Source organism: Hypanus sabinus, chromosome 25 (genome assembly GCF_030144855.1).
Source record: "Hypanus sabinus isolate sHypSab1 chromosome 25, sHypSab1.hap1, whole genome shotgun sequence".
In the NCBI taxonomy this organism is placed as follows: Eukaryota; Metazoa; Chordata; class Chondrichthyes; order Myliobatiformes; family Dasyatidae; genus Hypanus; species Hypanus sabinus.
The window spans coordinates 47,276,684-47,295,175 of NC_082730.1; the positions used below are offsets into that span (position 1 = coordinate 47,276,684).

At 41.4% G+C, this 18,492-nt stretch overlaps 1 protein-coding gene across 4 annotated transcripts in view; it reads right to left on the minus strand.

Moving 5' to 3' along the window:
* The window catches only part of LOC132381214 (bcl-2 homologous antagonist/killer-like), a 106,982-nt gene that overhangs the window by 75,232 nt on the left and 13,258 nt on the right, over nt 1–18,492 (minus strand). The window contains exons 1-2 of one of the 4 annotated variants that reach the window (XM_059950540.1): nt 8,608–8,741; nt 8,156–8,281 (exon numbers count right to left, since the gene is read on the minus strand). The exons of 2 other annotated variants lie outside the window; for them this stretch is intronic. The gene's annotated coding sequence lies outside the window, so the exon portion shown is untranslated. Of the gene's footprint in view, nt 1–8,155; nt 8,282–8,607; nt 8,742–18,492 lie in introns of those variants that run through there. One more of the 4 variants, XM_059950538.1, reaches the window with a different exon arrangement.

The window sequence follows — 18,492 nt, forward strand, 5'->3', positions numbered from 1 at the left end:
GAGATTGACCAAGTACTGATGTTTGAACAGCCAGCGTCTCTTGAGCTCACCAGCTCTGGACGTTACTGTGTGAACATTTTGGATGAAGACATTACTGAAAACCAATGTGAGAATGAAGTACTAACTGTCACAGCAGATGGGAAGATGCCACAGAATGCCGTTGGAAGGAGAGTCCCTGTTCCAAAGAGTGCTTTGTGGAAATGAATGGCTCCAAGGAGGAAGGGTCAATACTCTCGAGAGAGCCAGTTCACTCAAGATAGCCTTCGAGGGTAATTCAGACCATGCCTGGTGCTTTCATGCAGTGGGTCCAGCACATGAGTGAAGCGATACAATCCCAACTATTTCAGAAATGAGCTCCAACATTTTTGTGCACATTGGACTGGTTTAACTGAATGGCCCTTTATTTTTCTTCTTTAACTGTAATTTTGGTAAAAATATTTTCTTTACAAGTTTATGCTGGTGTACGATCCGTCATTTCTTGGCTACCGATAACTGTATGGGTGGTATTTACACAGCATTAGCTCAAATCGAGGATCCTTTAATTGAAACATCTAAAAGCTCCTGTTTGGTTGAACCCGAAATCATACTGACCCTAAACATATATTACTTATGAAAGGCGGCATTTTAACTGCTGAGTAACATGGCTGTCAGCAGATTTAGCTAACGAGCCAAGCTGGTGTACAAGCCCCAGTGAGAGGGTTATATAGAGGAGGGGGATTCATTTGTTCTTTTGTTAAGAAAGAGGCGGAGGGCTTTGAGGCTTTCTTAATGGAAGGTTGAAGTGTAGAACTGAACATCAATGGTGAAGATGAGGCAATCAGGGCCAGGAAACAAAGTTACTGAGAAGATAGAGAGCATGAGAAGTAGAAGATAGCTGTCTTTCTAACTGAACATCTGTAATTAGTGACATGCTGCAGGGTTCAGTGCTGGATCTGTTGCATGTTTTAAAAATCCACATTAGTAAGTTAGTTGACAATGTGGTAAACTGGATCAGCAAATTTGTGGATGAAAGCAAGATTGATGGTGCAATGGACAGCAAGAAATGCTATCAAAGCTTACAGAATGATCTTGACCAGTATACCAATATGGTGCCAATGAACCATGGTAATGTTCTGCAAGTTACTCTTATGGCAAACTGCAGCATCTGCAGTAATTTCCCTTTAAACAGCTACAATTGACTACAAATTTCACAAGCTTCTGGAGAACTCAGCGGACTTGATTCTCAAGCAAGCAGGTAAGGCTCTTAAGCAGATAAAGGTTCATCACCATGCCCCGGGGGGGGGGGGGGGGGGAGGGGGAAGAGGGAGTACTTCAAGCCAGCCGAAACAGAGGGATGCCCGCTCTACCAAGCACAAAAATCAAGGACCCGAGGGCAAGATTGCTGTATTGAAGGGAAATGAGGGGAAATTGAAGGGAAATTGTTTTGTTCTATGGTTTATTGAGATGTGGCTTGATATTTGTTTATTTATTATTACTACTACTTTTTCTCCCCTTCTTTCTTTTGTATATGCACAATTTGTAGCCTTTTGCACACTGGTTGTCCGCTTTGTTGATGTGGTCTTTCCTTGCTTCTATTATGATTATTAGATTTAGAATATGCCCACAAGAAAATGAACCTCAGGGTTGAATGTATATGGTGACATGTATGTACTTTGATAATAAATTCACTTTGAACTTTGATCAGCTGGGAAAATTAGCTGAAAAATGACAGATGGAATTTAATGCACACAAGTGTGAGGTATTGCTGTTCTGGAAGAAAAACCAAGCTGAGACTTACCTAGTAAATGGTCAAGCACTAAGGGGTTCCATAAAACAAAGGGGCTATGAAAGTGGCATCACAGGTAGATAGGGTCATGGAGAGTATTGGGCACATTGGCCTTCATAAATCAAAACACCAAGTACATGAATGGGGATGTTATGTTGGGGCAGCACAGTAGCATTGTGGTTAGCACAACACTTTACGGTATCAGCAATCTGAGTTCAATTCCCATCGCTGCTTGCAAGGAGTTTGTACATTCTCCCTGTGATCGCATGGGTTTCTTTCAGGCTCTCCGCTTTCCTGCCAGTTCAAAGACGTACCAGTCAGTAGGTTAATTGGTCAATGTAAATTGTTCTGTGTTGAGGCGAGGATTAAATTGGGGGAGGGGTGGGGGGGTAGAAAAAAAAATCACTGGGGGCACAGCTCGAAGAGCCAGAAGGTCCTATTCCACGCTGTATGTCAATAAATAAATATTGAAGTTGTATAAGACATTAGTTGAAAGTAAATTAATTATCAAAATACCCAAGTCACCATATACATATTCATTTCCTCGAGTGCATTCACAGTGCACAAAGAAATACTGTAAAATCAATGGAAAAAAAATGGACAATGAAATCAGTAAATTGATGAGTCCAAATTTGGAATATTGCAGTAGTTCTGGTCATCTGCCTACAGGATAAATATCAATAAGCTTGAAGGAGAGCAGAGAAAATTTACCAGTAGGTTGCCAGTGCTGGAGGATCTGAATTATAGGGAAAAACTGTACAGGTTAGGACTTTATTCCCAGAACACAAGAGAATGTGGAGAGATTCCAAAGGTCTATACAAAATTAGGAGGTGTATAGATAGGAAGAATAGGAAGTCTTTCTCCCTTCAGCATAGGTGAGCCTAGAACTAGAGTCACAAATTTAGGGTGAAAAGTAAAATTTTTTAAGAGGAATCTGAGAGGAAACTTCTTCACTGAAAGGGTGGTGCAAATGTGGAACAAATGTGGTGCTAGTGGAAATGTTAAATGCAGGTTCAAATGTAACATTCAAGTTGGACTAAACCCAATCAGTGAGCAAATAAAGTGCAAATAAAAATAAGGCAGGGGCAAGCAGAGGAGCAACTGTGCGTGGGCCAGTTTAGGAGCAGCTTTGACTCCTCGGGCTTCGGCAAGGTAAGTATTTGGCCAATTTCTTCTTCTTCATTCCTTGTCTGTTAGGGCATAGTTAGTGCAGTGACAATGGGCTCTAGGGGGCTGTGTTTTCTTCTACATGAGATGTGGGAATTCTGAAAGACCATCAGCCTCTCAGATAACCACATCTGCACCAGATGCACTGACCTGCAGCTTCTCAGAGAATGCGTGAAGGAACTGGAGCTGCAGCTCAATGAGCTTTGGCTCATATGTGAGACTGAGGAGGTGAGAGACAAGAGCCACAGAGAGGCAGTCACCCTAGGTTGCAGGAGGCAGGTAACTGGGTGACTGTCAGGAGAAGAAAGAAACAGACAGCCAGTGCAGAGTACTCCTGTAACCATTCCCTTCAGTAAAAAGTACCATATACCACCTTGGATACCGTGACACAGAGTCTGATGCTGTACCTCAAAAGAGAGGTGAAGAGAAACACACGAGAGATCCATAGTTAGAGGAATAGAGACCAGATTCTGTAGATGCAATAGAGAATACACTTGGATGATACATTGCCTCCCAGGCGGCAGGGTCAGGGATGTCGAGGATCAGGCCCACAGCATTCTAAAGGGAAAGAATGAGCTGAGCAGCCAGAAGTCTTGGGATATATTAGCATCAATGTCACACGTAGAAAAGGGGAGGAGGACCTGAAGAGAAATTTTGGGGAGCTAGGTAGAAAACCGAAAATCAGGACCTCCAGGTTAATTGTCTCTGCATTGCTGCCTATGCCACGCACCAGTGAGGGCAAGAATAGGACAATTAGGCACATGAATGCAGGGATAAGGAACTGATGCAAGGGGCGGGGTTCAGTTTTCTGATCAGTAGGATCTCTTTTGGGAAAGGTACAACCTGCACAAAAGACATGTGTTATATCGGAACCAGAGCAGGATCAACATCCTTGAGGGCAGGTTTGCGAGAGCTGTGCGGAAGGACTTAAACTAATTTGGCGGGGGGATGGGAACCAGTGTTAAGGCTGAGGATGGGGTAGTTGGTTTACAAACAGAGGCAGTGTGTGGTGAGACTCATGACTGATGAGAGGCTGATGACAAGGCAAAACTATAGTCAACAGAATGAACTGCAGTGTAAAGGGGAACAAAACCAAATGTGGTGATGAATATAGGACTGAAGGTGTTATGTTTGAATGCATGCAGTATATGGAATAAGGTATATAAACTTATAGCACTGCTGCAGATTGGCATATATGACATTGTGGGCATCACTGAATCATGGCTGAAAGAAGATTATAGCTGGATGCTTTATGTCCAAGGATACAGAGTATCTAAAGGACAGGCAGATATAAGCAGAGGAGGTGGAGTGCCTCCGTTAGTAAAAAACTGAAATCAAATTATTAGAAGGTGGTGACATAAGATCGAAAGTTGTAAAATCATTGTGGGTGGAGCCAAGAAACTGCAAGGGCATGAAGATCCTAATGGGAGTTATATACAGACCTTCAAATTAGAAAAATTGTCTACAGATTACAATAGGAGTCAGAAAGTACAACGTTATGAAAGTCATGCGGGATTTTAATACATGTGTAGACTGGGAAAACCAAATTAGTGCTGGATCCCAAGAGGGGGAATTCATAGAATGCCTACAAGATGGCTTTTTAGAGCAGCTCACAGTTGAGCTATTCTGGATTAGGTGTTGTGTAATGAACCAGAACGGATTAAAGAGATGAAGATAAAAGAACCCTTAGGGTAAAGTGAGTAAATGATTGAATTCACCCTGAAACTTGAGAAAGAGAAGCTGAAGTCAGATGTATCGGCATTACAGAGTAAAGGGAATTTCAGAGCCATGAAAGAGAAGTTGGCTAAAACTCATTGGAACGGAACACTAGCAGGAATGATGGCAGACCAATGGCTGAAGTTTCTTGGAGCAATTCAGAAGGCACATGATAAGATACATCCCAAATAGGAAGTAGGTTTCCCCTGCTATCTGAAAGTAGAGCATTCCTATGAAACCTTTCGTAAGCCGAAATGACATAAAGCAAAGAAGCAATTACCATTAGTTTATATGGGACAAATTTTTCAGCGTTCCCAGACCCAAAAAATAATCTACCAAGTAACACAAAACCTAAAATAACACTAACATACAGTAAAAGCAGGAATGATATGATAAATACACAGCCTATATAAAGTAGAAATCATGTATGTACAGTGTAGTTTCACTTACCAGAATCGGGAAGACGCGAGCACACTGGAAGGTTCACACATTTTTCTATCATACAGTTCTTTGTAAGCACTTAAAACATCCTGCAAACCTGCCCTAAACCTATGTGCCCTTTCAAAATTTAAGTCATAATTTTCTGCAATCATTGCAGCATTGTCAATCATAGCAAAAATCCCACGCAGTTCAAAGCTATGGAGACTTGATGCTAAGTTGCTGAGAGCAAAGCAAACACTGAAGGTTATTTTCGCTTTTCACCACTCTCACTGCTTTGGGCGCGTGCTGCCTCTATAATGGCTTGCGGCTAAACAAAAGCTGAATGCTATTTTCAATTTTTGCCTTTTTTCGTAAAAGCAAAAATCCTCTTCAGATTTCTTTCGGTTAGCGAAAACTGGTACTAATGTAGGTCTTTCGTAAAAGCAAAGTGGTGTAAGCAAACTTTCGTAAAGCGGGGGATACCTGTATTCTAAAGGCAGGATGATGCAACCATGCCTGACAAGTCAAAGCCAATATAAAAGCCAAAGAGAGGGCACATAATACAGTAAAAATTATTGGGGATGTAAAGGATTGGGAAGCTTTTAAAATCCAACAAAAGGCAACTGAAAAAAGCCACAAGGGAAAGAAGTCAAAAGAAATGAATTAAGTATTTTGCAATGGTGGGAAATTCATTGTGGGAAATACTAGCAGTATGCCAGAATTTAGAGTGTGCTGGGGGCAGAAGTGAGTGAAATTGTCAATACTAGCGAGATGGTGCTTGTAAAACTCAAAAGGTCTGAAGGTAGATAAGTGACCTGGACCAGATAGTCTGCACCCCAGAGTTCTGAAATAGGTGGCTGAAGAGATTGTGAAGGCATTAGTAATGATCTTTCAAGAATCATTGGATTTTGGTAATGATATGGGAGGAATGTAAAGGTGCAAATGTCACCCCATTTTTCAAGGAGGGAGGCAGAAGAAAGAAAATTATAGGCCAATTAGTGGTTGGGAAGATGTTAGAGTCGAAGATTTGGTTTCAGGGTATTTAAAGGCACATGATAAAATAGGCCAAAGTTAGCATGATTTTAAGGGAAAATCTTCCCTGACAAATCTGTTGGAATTCTTTGAAGAAATAACAAGTAGGATAGACAAAGGAGAATCAGTGGATGTTGTGTAGTTGAATTTTCAGAAGCCTTTGACAAGGTGTCACACATGAGGCTGTGTCAAGCTACAAGCTCATGGTATTACAGACAACATTCTAGCGTAGATAGAACACTGGTTGATTGGCAAAAGGCAAAGATGGGAATAAAGATATCCTTTTCCGATTGGCTGCTGGTGATGAGGGGTGTCCCACAAGGGTCTGTGTGGAATCGCTTCTTTTTATGTTAAATGTCAATGATTTGTATGATGGAATTGATGGCTTTGTGGCCAAGTTTGTGGATGACACAAAGATGGGTGGAGAGGCAAATAGTGTTGAGGAAGCAGGGAGCCTGTAGAAGTACTTCGATAGATGAAGGGAATCGGGCAAAGCAGCAGAAAATGGAACAGTGCCAGGAATTGTGTGGTCATATGCTTTGGTAGAAGAAATAAAAGTGTAGTCTATTTTCTAAATGGAGAAAAAAAATCAAAAAATTGAAATGCCAAAGGACATGGGAGTCTTAATTTACAGGTGGAGCAGCTGGTGAGAAAGGCAAATGCCATGTTAGCATTCAATTCAGGAGGACGAGAATATAAAAACAAGGATGTAATGTTGAGGCTTTAAAACCCTAATGAGGCCTTACTTGGAGCACCTTAAGCAGTTCTGGGCCCCTTATACAATAGGGTCTTTTAAGAGCCTCTTAGACAGGTACATGAAGCTTAGAAAAATAGAGGGCTGTGCAGTAAGGAAGTTCTAGGCAGTTTCTAGAGTAGGTTACATGGTTGGTAAAACATTGTGGGCCAAAGGGCCTGTAATGTGCCGTAGATTTCTATGTTCTATTGATGAAAGGGACCAAAAGGACTTCACAAAAATTATTCGGGATTGAAAGGCTCATCATATGAAGAGCATTTGATGACACTAAGCCTGGACTCACTGGAATTTAGAAGAATGAGGGAAGGATCTCATCAAAACTTATCAAATGTTGAAAGGCCTTGATAGAGTGAATGTGGACAGGATGATGGGGAAGTTAAAGAACCAGAGGACACAGCCTCAGAATTGAGCAACGCTTCATTTAGAACAGTGATGAGGAGGAATTTCTTCAGCCAAAGTGGTAAATGTATTGAATTTGATGCCACAGGCAGCCATGGAGGCCAAGTTATTGGGTATACTTAAAGCAGAGATTGACAGGTTCTTGATTAGTCAGGGCACGAAGGGATACAGAGAAGGAAATGGATCAGACTCGATGGGCCAAATGATCTCATCCTGCTCCCATGTCTTATGATCTTCTTTAAGAGAATTTTGGACAAGTACATGGATGGAAGGGATTTGGAGAGACATGGTCCAGATAGGTGGGATAAGACAGAAGATCAGGTTGGCATGGACTAGATGGGAAGAAGGGTCTGTTTTTGTGCTGTAGTATATTGAAGAGAAGGAGCAAGACTAAAGCTGTAAGGAAGGTTTTAAATTAACTATCAGTAGTAACTGATCCAATGGGGTGGGGGGGGGGGTAGCTTGAATTTGACAACTTTTGCCTTCTCACTTTGGACTTTACAGTGGGATGAGATACTAACTTGGAAATTTCCCATACCTCCAATCTTAATATCAAAAATTCCAGCAAAAAAAAATCACAAATTCTCTGGTCAGCCTAGTAGCCACAGAAAACGTAAATACTTCTAATTTTGAATACCATTTTAAAACACAATTTTTACGTAATTACATCTCAAATACATTTAGAATTCATCAGGAATCAATTGGAATACATTCAAAATATTCACCCAATTAGCCCAATGTCCTGGTTTATAGTCTGGTTTATCACAGGCTATTTCAAAAATACAAAAGACGAGTAGCGATTAATGTAATGAACGCTCTACCAAAAATATAAGCAAATCCATTTAAGATACTATTGCTGGGAAGTAATGTACCATCACCGCTCCCCATTATAACCAATTCACCTGAACTGGCGGTGGCACCCGTGTGAGATTTCAAACTATATGTCTTGCTGGTGGCCGAACAACAGATCACGATAAATCTCCAGGCTCCTGCGTAGCTTCGCAAATCCCGAATTTTTATCGAGCTCTCTAGACGTGAAAGAACAAACGCAATCCTTAAATATTTGTGCAGCTACGGACAGCCCGGCTTCTATTTCCGTGTAGTCTCAAGTGCACCGTCGCAAACAGAGCATCAAATGCTTTCATTGGCTACCACAGACCAGAAGCAACGTCAATGATTGACTGCATTCCACTCAAAATCCCGCCTGCAAGCGGGGGGTGGGAGAAAGAGCCTAAAAACAAAAGCTGTACCTGAAGGAAGCATAGCTTATGATGCAATGCAGCAATTACATCACAACGGTACCCGGAAAACACACGAAAATGCAGCGAAAGCTTGCCGTAAACAAAGATCTTACCCGAATGATCTCAAGTGCAAAGCCTTTATCGGTACAATGAAGTCACTGTCCATCTTTAAGATTGATGCTAATTTCGTGATGAAACAACTTAATACATATAAAATTGCATTTTAAATATATTTTAGGACACAACGACAGTACAAGCAGGAAAACAAGTTTCGTTTGTAGAGTTCATAAATCGGCTACGAAGCGATAGATGTTATGGCCGTGCAAAGCTCCGGCAAATGGAGTTTAACGCGGGAGAAATGTGTTGTGCTGCAGAGGGACCTAGGTGTTCGAACACGCGACTCAAAAGAAATGCGAAAAGCAATTTAAGTTTACAGATCCGGAGCGCCTTACAGCGACTTCGAGCAGCTCAATGGATCTCCATCGTATCGCAATGAATACAATTAAATATTCCCGTTCCAGCCTGATACAGCTGAGAATCATAACTGCTTCCAAGGTCTGTACAGTTGATAAATATGTTTTAACTGTGATTGGGGGAAAAAAAAACTATCGCTGCTTAAAACCAACGGAAATAATGTGATTGTGGCCGTACTTCTCGCCGGATTCCACGTAGGAAACGTGGTTACAGGACAGGGAAACGAGTACGTTTAAGGAAGCGGGGTGTTAGACTCCCTATACCAACTATCATGCTGGCAAACTTAATGTACCTAGTAAATAAGATCGAAGATCTCAGAGCTAAGGCGCTGTACAGAGGGACATTAGGACCGCGTGTGTCCTTTGTACTCAAAATGGAGCCGACGAACTTCACAACCCGCTGCTCAACCCGGATTCCGTGAAACAAAGTATCCAGGACATCTTCAAGGAGCGGTGTCTCAAAAAAAAAAGGCAGCGTCCATTATTAAGGACTCCAGCTCCCAGGGCATGCCCTTTTCTCACTGTTGCCATCAGATAGGAGGCACAGACTCAGAGATTCAGGAACAGCTTCTTCCCCCCGCCATCCTAAATTAACATTGAACCCGTGAACACTATCTCACTTTTTACATTATTGGTTTTTGAACGATTTTTATCTATTCATTATACGTATACTGTAACTGATTTACTTATTTTTTTCCTCTCTTATTCTATATTATGCATTGCATTGAAGTGCTGCTGCTGGACGCCGCAATTCACGGTGGGGAAAGGACTATCGAGTCTCTCAAAAGCAAAGGTGGAGGTATATGCCTCATGATCAACTCCTCGGTGCACAAATTGATCAGTGTACTCACCAGACCTAGAATATCTCGCAATTAAGTACCATAGGAGATTTCTTTTTAAAATTTTTTTATTGAATTTTCAAATAGGTTACAGAAAGAAAACAAAATTATCAACCCTTCCCCCTCCCCCCTAACATATCCCTATAGAAAAAAGAGAAGAAAGAAAAAAGAAAATGCCTGGATATCGGAAGATCCCCACATACTCCATGGAGTTCATTAGCTTTAATATGTATATTTATTTCTTTCCCCAGATAACCAATAATTTTATCTTCGGAGCACCTATATATTTAATCCTATTTTTTGTAAATAAGGGCGCCAAATTTTCAGAAATATTTCATATTCTCTTAAATTATAAGTATTTTTTTTCAAGTGGAATGCAGCTAAAAATTTCGTTCTTCTAACGATCTATACTTAAGTATGAATCCAATTTCCAAGTAACTGCAATAGCCTTTTTGGCTACTGCCAATGCAATTTTTATGAATTCTTTCTGATATTTATTCAATTTGGATTTGGAATTATTACAAAGCAAATCAACTTAGATTTATTGCATCTTTTTTTGATGAAGATAAACCGACATGGATTAGAATAGAATTAGACAAAATAGGAGAAAATATACCAGAAGATTTTATATATAAATGGTAATCTAAATGGATATGGGAAAAGAAAGAATCTCCTATACTAAAACATTTGATTGATTTATGGAATAAGATAAATGTTGATGATGAGATAAAGAAATCTTTATTAGCAAAGAGACCTTTAATTCAAAATAAACTTATCCCTTTTACAATGGATAATCAACTTTTATATAACTGGTTTCACAAAGGGATTAGATATATAGGAAACTGTTTTGAAGGAGGTATATTAATGTCATTTGACCAATTAAAGAATAAATATAAAATATTAAATAACACTCTTTTCTGTTATTTCCAATTAAGGGCTTATTTAAGGGATAAACTGGGTCAAACAATGTTATTGCCGAAACCTAATGAAATAGAAACTTTAATTCAAAAAGGAAAAATATAAAAAATTATTTCTGGTATGTATAATTTGATTCAAAAACAGGCAATTAAACAAGGAATTCATAAGTCAAGACAAAAATGGGAAACTGATTTGAATATTAAAATTGATGAAACAAGTTGGTCAAGATTATGTCTTGACAGTATGACATACAATAAATGTTCAACTAAGATTAGTACATTACAACTTTTTACATCAAATATATATTACACCACAAAAAATAAGTAGATTAAACTCAAATTTATCTGATCAATGTTTTCGATGTAATCAAGAAATTGGTACTTTTTTACACTTTACTTGGTCTTGTTTTAAAATTCAACCTTTTTGGACAAATTTAAGAGTTTTACTGGAACAAATTATTGGAATACAACTTCCACATAATCCAACATTATTTTTACTAGGTGATATTGAAGGGATAAAATTGAAATCCATAGGAGATTTCTGTGATCATTTTAGAAGCGCATAGGCAGGAAGGCAAGGGAGGTGGGGTAGCGCTCTTAATTAAGGATGAGATCAGGGCGATAGTGAGGGACAAAGCAAGATCTAAGGCGCAGAATGGTGAATCCATCTGAGTAGAGATTAGGATTAGTAAAGGGGGAAAAATAAAATCACTGGAGAGAGTTGTCTATAGGACAACAAATAATAACGTTACAGTGGCACAGGCAATAAATGGAAATATCTGAGGCATGTAAGAATGGAACAGCAGTTATCATGGGGGTCTTTAACTTGCATGATGTAGATTGGGTAAAACAAGTTGGTCGAGGCAGTCCTGTGAACGCATCCAAGACAGCTTTCTTGACAGCATGTTACTGAACCTACAAGGGAACGTACTATCTTAGATCTCGTTCTGTACAATGAGACAGGTAAAGTTAGTGATCTTGTAGTTAGGGATCCTCTTGGAAAGAGTGTTCACAGTATGATTGAGTTTCTCACACAAATGGAGGTTGTAATAGTTCAATCTATAACCAGTGCCTAAACAATGGAGACTATAATGGGATGAGGGAGCATTTGGCTAGCATAGATTGGAAACCACAGGCTATATGGTGGGACAGTTGAAGAAGAGCTGAAGAATTTCAAAGAGATTTTTCATGGTGCTCAGAAGTATATTCCAGTTAAAAGCAAGGACAGATGAGGAAGAACTACTTTTCCCAGAGGGTAGTGAATCTGTGGAATTCTCTGTCCAATGAAGCAGTGGAGGCTACCTCAGTAAATATATTTAAGACCAGGTTAGATAGATTTTTGCATAGTAGGGGAATTAAGGATAATGGGGAAAAGGCAAGAGGTGGAGATGCCCTCACTTCAGAAAGTGCGATCACCTGGCTGTACTTTTACTCCCCGAGTACAGAGACTGAAGACTCACCAGTAGTGAGGACCAAGAAAGTATGAACAAGGGAAGACTTAAAGGACTGATTTGAATCAGTGGACTGGACTGCATTCAGGGATTCATCTTCAAAATCTGGATGAGTATGCTGCAGTTGTTACTGACTTCATTAAAACCTGTGTGGATAAGTGTGTGCTTGCAAAGACTTGCAGTACAATCCCAAACCAAAAACCATGGTTGAACCAGGAAGTACGTTGTCTTGAGGGCTAGATCTGTGATATTTAAATCGAGTGACCAAAGTCTGTATAAGAAAACCAGGCATGACCTGCGGAGGGCTATTTCAAGAGCAAAGAAACAATTGTGAGCGAGGTTAGAGGCAACATCGGATGCACAATTACTCTGAAAGGGTTTGCAAGACATTACTTCCTACAAGGTGAAACCCAATAGCATGAATGGCAATGATGCTTCACCACCAGATGAACTCGACACCTATGTTCACTTTGAAAGGGAGAATATAACTACAGCTGTGAAGATCCTTGCTGTACCCGATCACCCTGCGATCTCTGTCTCAGAGGCTGATATTAGGCCATTTTTAAGGAGGGTTATACTGGTTACATCAACTTCTGTGTGGACTGCAATGTTCCAGCAAGAACTGTCCTTTGTTATTCAAATAACAAGCCATGGGTAACAAAGGACATTAAGGACATCCTGAATGCTAAAAAGAGGGTGTTTAGAGATGGAAATAGGGAGGAGCTGAGGACAATACAGAGGGACCTGAAAGCCAAGATCAGGGAGGCTAAAGACAGGTGTAGGAGGAAGCTTGAGTGGAAACTCCAGCAGAAGAACATCAGAGAGGTCTGGAGTGGGATGAGGACCATCACTGGGTTCCAGCAAACTAGCAAGAGTAGCTGAAGGCAGCGTGGACAGGGCCAACGAATTTAACCTGTTCTTCAACAGATTTGACACTGTGGTCCCTGCCCATCCCCCACATGATTCATCTGTTGTCAGCCCCCAACCAACACATACTCCACTTTCCCCTCCTACCCCTCCTCACAGACCCCCACCCTGGTCTCAAGACTACACCTCTCCCCCACCTGAAACCACCATGGTGGGCTTCACAGCGGAACACGTGAGAAGACAGCTGAAACGTCTCCACCTGCAGGCCCGGATGGTGTCAGCCCCAGGGTGCTCAGAGCCTGTGCCCCCCAGCTATGTGGAGTACTTCATCATGTCTTCAACCTGAGCCTGAGTCTACAGAGGGTTCCTGTTCTGTGGAAGACATCCTGACTCGTCCCTGTACCGAAGACACAGCGCCCCAGTGGCTCCAATGACTACAGACCGGTGGCATTGACCTCCCACATCATCAAGACCCTGGAGAGACTTGTTCTAGAGCAGCTCCGATCTATGGTTAGGCCGCACTTAGACCCCCTCCAGTTCGCCTACCAGCCCCGACTAGGAGTTGAGGATGACATTGTCTACCTGCTGAACCGTGTCTACACCCACCTGGACAAGCCGATGAGCACTGTGAGGGTCATGTTTTTTGACTTCTCCAGTGCGTTCAACACCATCCACCCTGCTCTGCTGGGTGAGAAGCTGACAGTGATGCAGGTGGATGCTTCCCTGGTGTCATGGATTATTGATTACCTGACTGGCAGACCTCAGTACGCGCGCTTGCAACACTGTGTCAGACAGAGTGGTCAGCAGCATTGGGGCTCCACAGGGGACTGTCCTATCTCCCTTTCTCTTCACCTGCTGCACAGAGTCTTGCCATCTTCAAAAGTTTTCTGATGACTCTGCCATAGTTGGATGCATCAGCAAGGGAGATGAGGTGGAGTACAGGGCTATGGTGGGAAACCTCGTCACATGGTGTGAGCAGAATTATCTGAAGCTTAATGTGAAAAAAAAATAAGGAGCTGGAGGTGGACCTGAGGAGGGCTAAGGCACTGGTGACCCGTTTCCATTCAAGGGATCAGTGTAGACATGGTGGAGGATTACAAGTACCTGGGGATACGAATTGAGAATAAACTGGACTGGTCAAAGAACTGTCTACAAAAAGGGTCAGAGCCATCTCTACTTCCTGAGGAGACTGAGGTCCTTTAACATCTGCCGGACGATGCCGAGGATGTTCTATGAGTCTGTGGTGGCCAGTGCTATCATGTTTGCTGTTGTGTGCTGGGGCAGCAGGCTGAGGGTAGCAGACACCAACAGAATCAACAAACTCATTCGTAAGACCAGTGATGTTGTGGGGGTGGAACTGGACTCTCTGACGGTGGTGTCTGAAAAGAGGATGCTGTCCAAGTTGCATGCCATCTTGGACAATGTCTCCCATCCACTCCATAATGTACTGGTTAGGCACAGGAGTACATTCAGCCAGAGACTCATTCCACCGAGATGTAACACTGAGCATCAAAAGAAGTCATTCCTACCTGTGGCCATCAAACTTTACAACTCCTCCCTCAGAGTGTCACCTGGTCCTGGACTTATTTCCACTTGGCATAATTTACTTATTATTATTTATTTATGGTTTTATATTGCTATATTTCTACACTATCCTTGGTTGGTGCAACTGTAACGAAACCTAACTTCCCTCAGGATCAATAAAGTATGTCTGACTGTCTGAAGCCTCAAAAGGCAGCAGGCCCAAATGGAATACCTGGTAAGGCTCTGAAAAATTATGCCAACCAATTGGTGGGAGTATTCAAGAACTTTCTCAACCACTCACTGCTATGATCTGAAGGTCCCACCTGTTTCAAAAATGCAACAATTATACCAGGGCCTAAGAAAAGTAGTGTGAGCTGCTAATGATAGCACTCACATTGATGGTGATCAGATGCTTTCAGAGGTTGGTCATGGCTAGGATGAAATCCCTCAGCAAGGACCTAGACCCACTGCAATTTGCCTACTGCTATCAGCAACTGACATAATCTCAATGGCTCTTCATATGGCCTTAGATCACATGGACAATACAAACACCTATGTCAGGATGCTGTTCGTTCACTATAGCTCAGGGTTTTACACCATCATTCCCACAATCCTTTTTGTTAAGTTGCAGAAACTCGGCCTCTGTACTCTCTCTAAAATTGGATCCTCGACTTCCTAACTGGAACACCACAATCCGTGTGGATTGGTGATTGCTCCTCCTTGTTAACTATCAACACATCTCAGGGGTGTGTGCTTAGCCCAGTGAACTACTCTCTCTCTATACCCATGACTGTGGCTAGGAATAGTTCAAATACCATCTATAAATTTGCTGATGAGACAACCATTTTTAGTAGAATCTCAGATTGAAATGAGGGCGTATAGGAGTGAGATATACCAGCTAGTTAAGTGATGTTACAGCAACAACCTTGCACTCAATATCACTAAGATGAAAGAGCAGATTGTGGACTTTAGGAAGGGCAAGACAAGGGAAGATCTCTGAGGATCTAAGCTGTTCCCAACATACTGATGCAGCTATAAAGAAGGCAAGACAGTAGCTATATTTCATTAGGAGTTTGAAGAGATTTAACGTCAACTAAAACACTAAAAAACTTATATAGATGTACCATGGAGAGCCTTTGCCCAGGTTGTATCACTGTCTGGTGTGGGGAGGCTACTGCACAGGACCAAAAGATACTACAGAAAGTCATAAAATCAGTCAGCTCCATCTTGGGTACTAGCCTCCTAGTACCCAAGACATCTTCAAGGAGTGGTGCCTCAAGAAGGCAATGTCCATTATTAAGAGACCCCCATCACCCTCAGAATGCCTTCTTCTCATCATTACCATCAGGAAGAAGGTACAGAAGCCTGAAGACACACTCAGTGACTCAGGAACAGCTTCTTCCATTCTTCTATACACCTATCACCTACTACCTTATACTTCTTCCTCCCATTCCCCCCACCTTCTTGCTCTAACCTCATCTTTTTCCCAGTCCTGGTAACAGGTCTCAGCCTGAAACATTAACTGTTAACTCTTTTTCATTTTCCCGGCCTGCTGAGTTCCTCCAGCAATTTGTGTGTAGTCCTCTTTATACTGGCTATATCCCCCTACTCTGTCAAATGAAGGGTCCTGACCTGAAACACTGACTGTCCATCTCCCTCTAAAGTATCTTGCAAAATCGAAGACCCCACACACCCTGAACATTTTCCCTTCTCCCCTCTCCCATCAGGCAGATGATACAAAAGCCTAAAATCATCTACCACCAGGCTAAAGGACAGCTTCTATGCTGTTGTTGTAAGACTATGTCAGGCTTCCCCAATACAAAAGATAGTCTTGATCTCACAATGTCACTTGTTATGATCTTGCACCTTACTATCTGCCTACACTGCACTCTGCAGATAGAACCATAGAACACTACAGCACAGTACAGGCCCTTCAGCCCTCCATGTTGTGCTGACCCACATAGTCCTTAAAAAGTACTAAACACACACTACCCCATAACCCTCCATTTTTCTTTCATCCATGTGCCTGTCCAAGAGGCTCTTAAATACCCCTAATGTCTTAGCCTCCACCACCAGCCCTGGCAAGTCATTCCAGGCACTCACAACCCTCTGTGTAAAAAAAACTTACCCCTGTTGTCTCCCCTAAACTTCCCTCCCTTAATTTTGTACGTATACCCTCTGGTGTTTGCCATTGGTGCCTTGGGAAACAGGTACTCACTATCCACCCTATCTATGCCTTGAAGATGTTCTGGATACTACAGAGGCTAATGCTCATGATGGAGCTGACTAAGTTTATTTCAACTCTGTGCAAGAAAAAAAGCTTTTCACTGTACACGTAACAAACCAACTCCAATTCTGTATGCTGCTTGTTTTGCATTTGTACATACATGAATATGTTCCTTTGTTACAAGGATTTACAGAGAAAAACTTGAAAGAGAAACCTGAAGAGATCTTGAAAGAGTTTGGATGGCAGCTGTCTGAAAGAAAAAATCCTGGTGAGAAACAAGGGAAAGAAAAGGAAAAGTAGCAGATACGACACAGAGTTAATTTTTAATCTGCTATCACATCAGAAGATGCAACAAACAGTTACTTGATCAGGATAGAAAGAACAGTCATGAACTAGGGTGTACAAACTCAGAGCATGGAGTTGTCTATTCAGCACAGAATGAGGGGAAAACCTCTTCACCAAAAAGGTAGTGTATCTTTGCAATACTTTACATTGTGCAGTTGGAGTCTCAGTTGATGAGTATATTCTGAAAGACTTAAGAAGATCAAGTCTTGTGGAAAAAAAAATCTCAGGAGCAGCAGACAAAATAGATCAGGCCAACTCAGAGAACTGTTTCAGACTAAAGGGTTTAATTACATGATATCATGGAGAGCCCAGGCACCTAAAGCGGAGTTCTGAGACTCTGCTCAACAATGGATTACACTCTTATTTATACCCCAGGCGTACATGACAAGAAGCACTTAAATCTGAAAAAGGGGGGGAACTTCAACTACAACTCATTAGAATAGCGAAGTTGCACTATGTCCTTGAGCGGTTATACATTTTCTTAGGTGTTAGTTCTCAGGACAGTATATCAGGCTTTCCCAAGTGCAGACTTGTGATTATTCTTAGAACAAGGAAACAAAGACAGTTATCTTCCCATCCCATCTACAAAGCATATTTCAGTCACGCAATGTACATTAGTCATAGATAAGTGATTAGTGACTTTGAATTCACATACTGGAAGGTCATTAACCCCCTAACATTTGTCACAACTTCTTACTATTGTCTTCCATATCAAGGCATCTGCAGTTAGTGCAGAAATATGATGTCAAGTTTGAAAAAAAACAGCAATGATCCTACTAAGTGGCGGAACTGGCACAAGAAGTCACCTTCCACTTCTTTCTCTAATCGGATGAAAATTGAGCAAATTCGGTCATTCTTAAAGCAGCAAAAAAATGGTCAGCTCCAAAGTAAGTGCCCTGAGGAATTCCTGCAACAATAACCTAGGGGCTGAGATGCTTGGCCACCACTGAAGTATAATGTGATATTATTAATTTTGACAGGGAGAATGGAAAACTTAATTTAAAAAAATACACATCATACAAGCAATATATGAGCAGGTTGAAGAGGTTTGGGTGGTGGTTCAACTGGAATGTTTAAGTCCTCACAAGCTAAAAAAGTTACTAATGGAAAATTATTACATTTGGAAATTATCAGATTTGGAGATGCAGAAGTTTATAAATCTGGAAGAGATTACAGAAAGGGAGGGACAATGTGAGGCTGAGATTTAAGATCTGGAAAGAACATTTTAAAATAGTTATTACTTGACTGACAGCCATTGGATGATATCAAACAAGAATAAAATGATTCATTATAACATATAACAATTACAGCATGGAAACAGGCCATCTCAGCTCTTCTAGTCCATGCCGAACGCT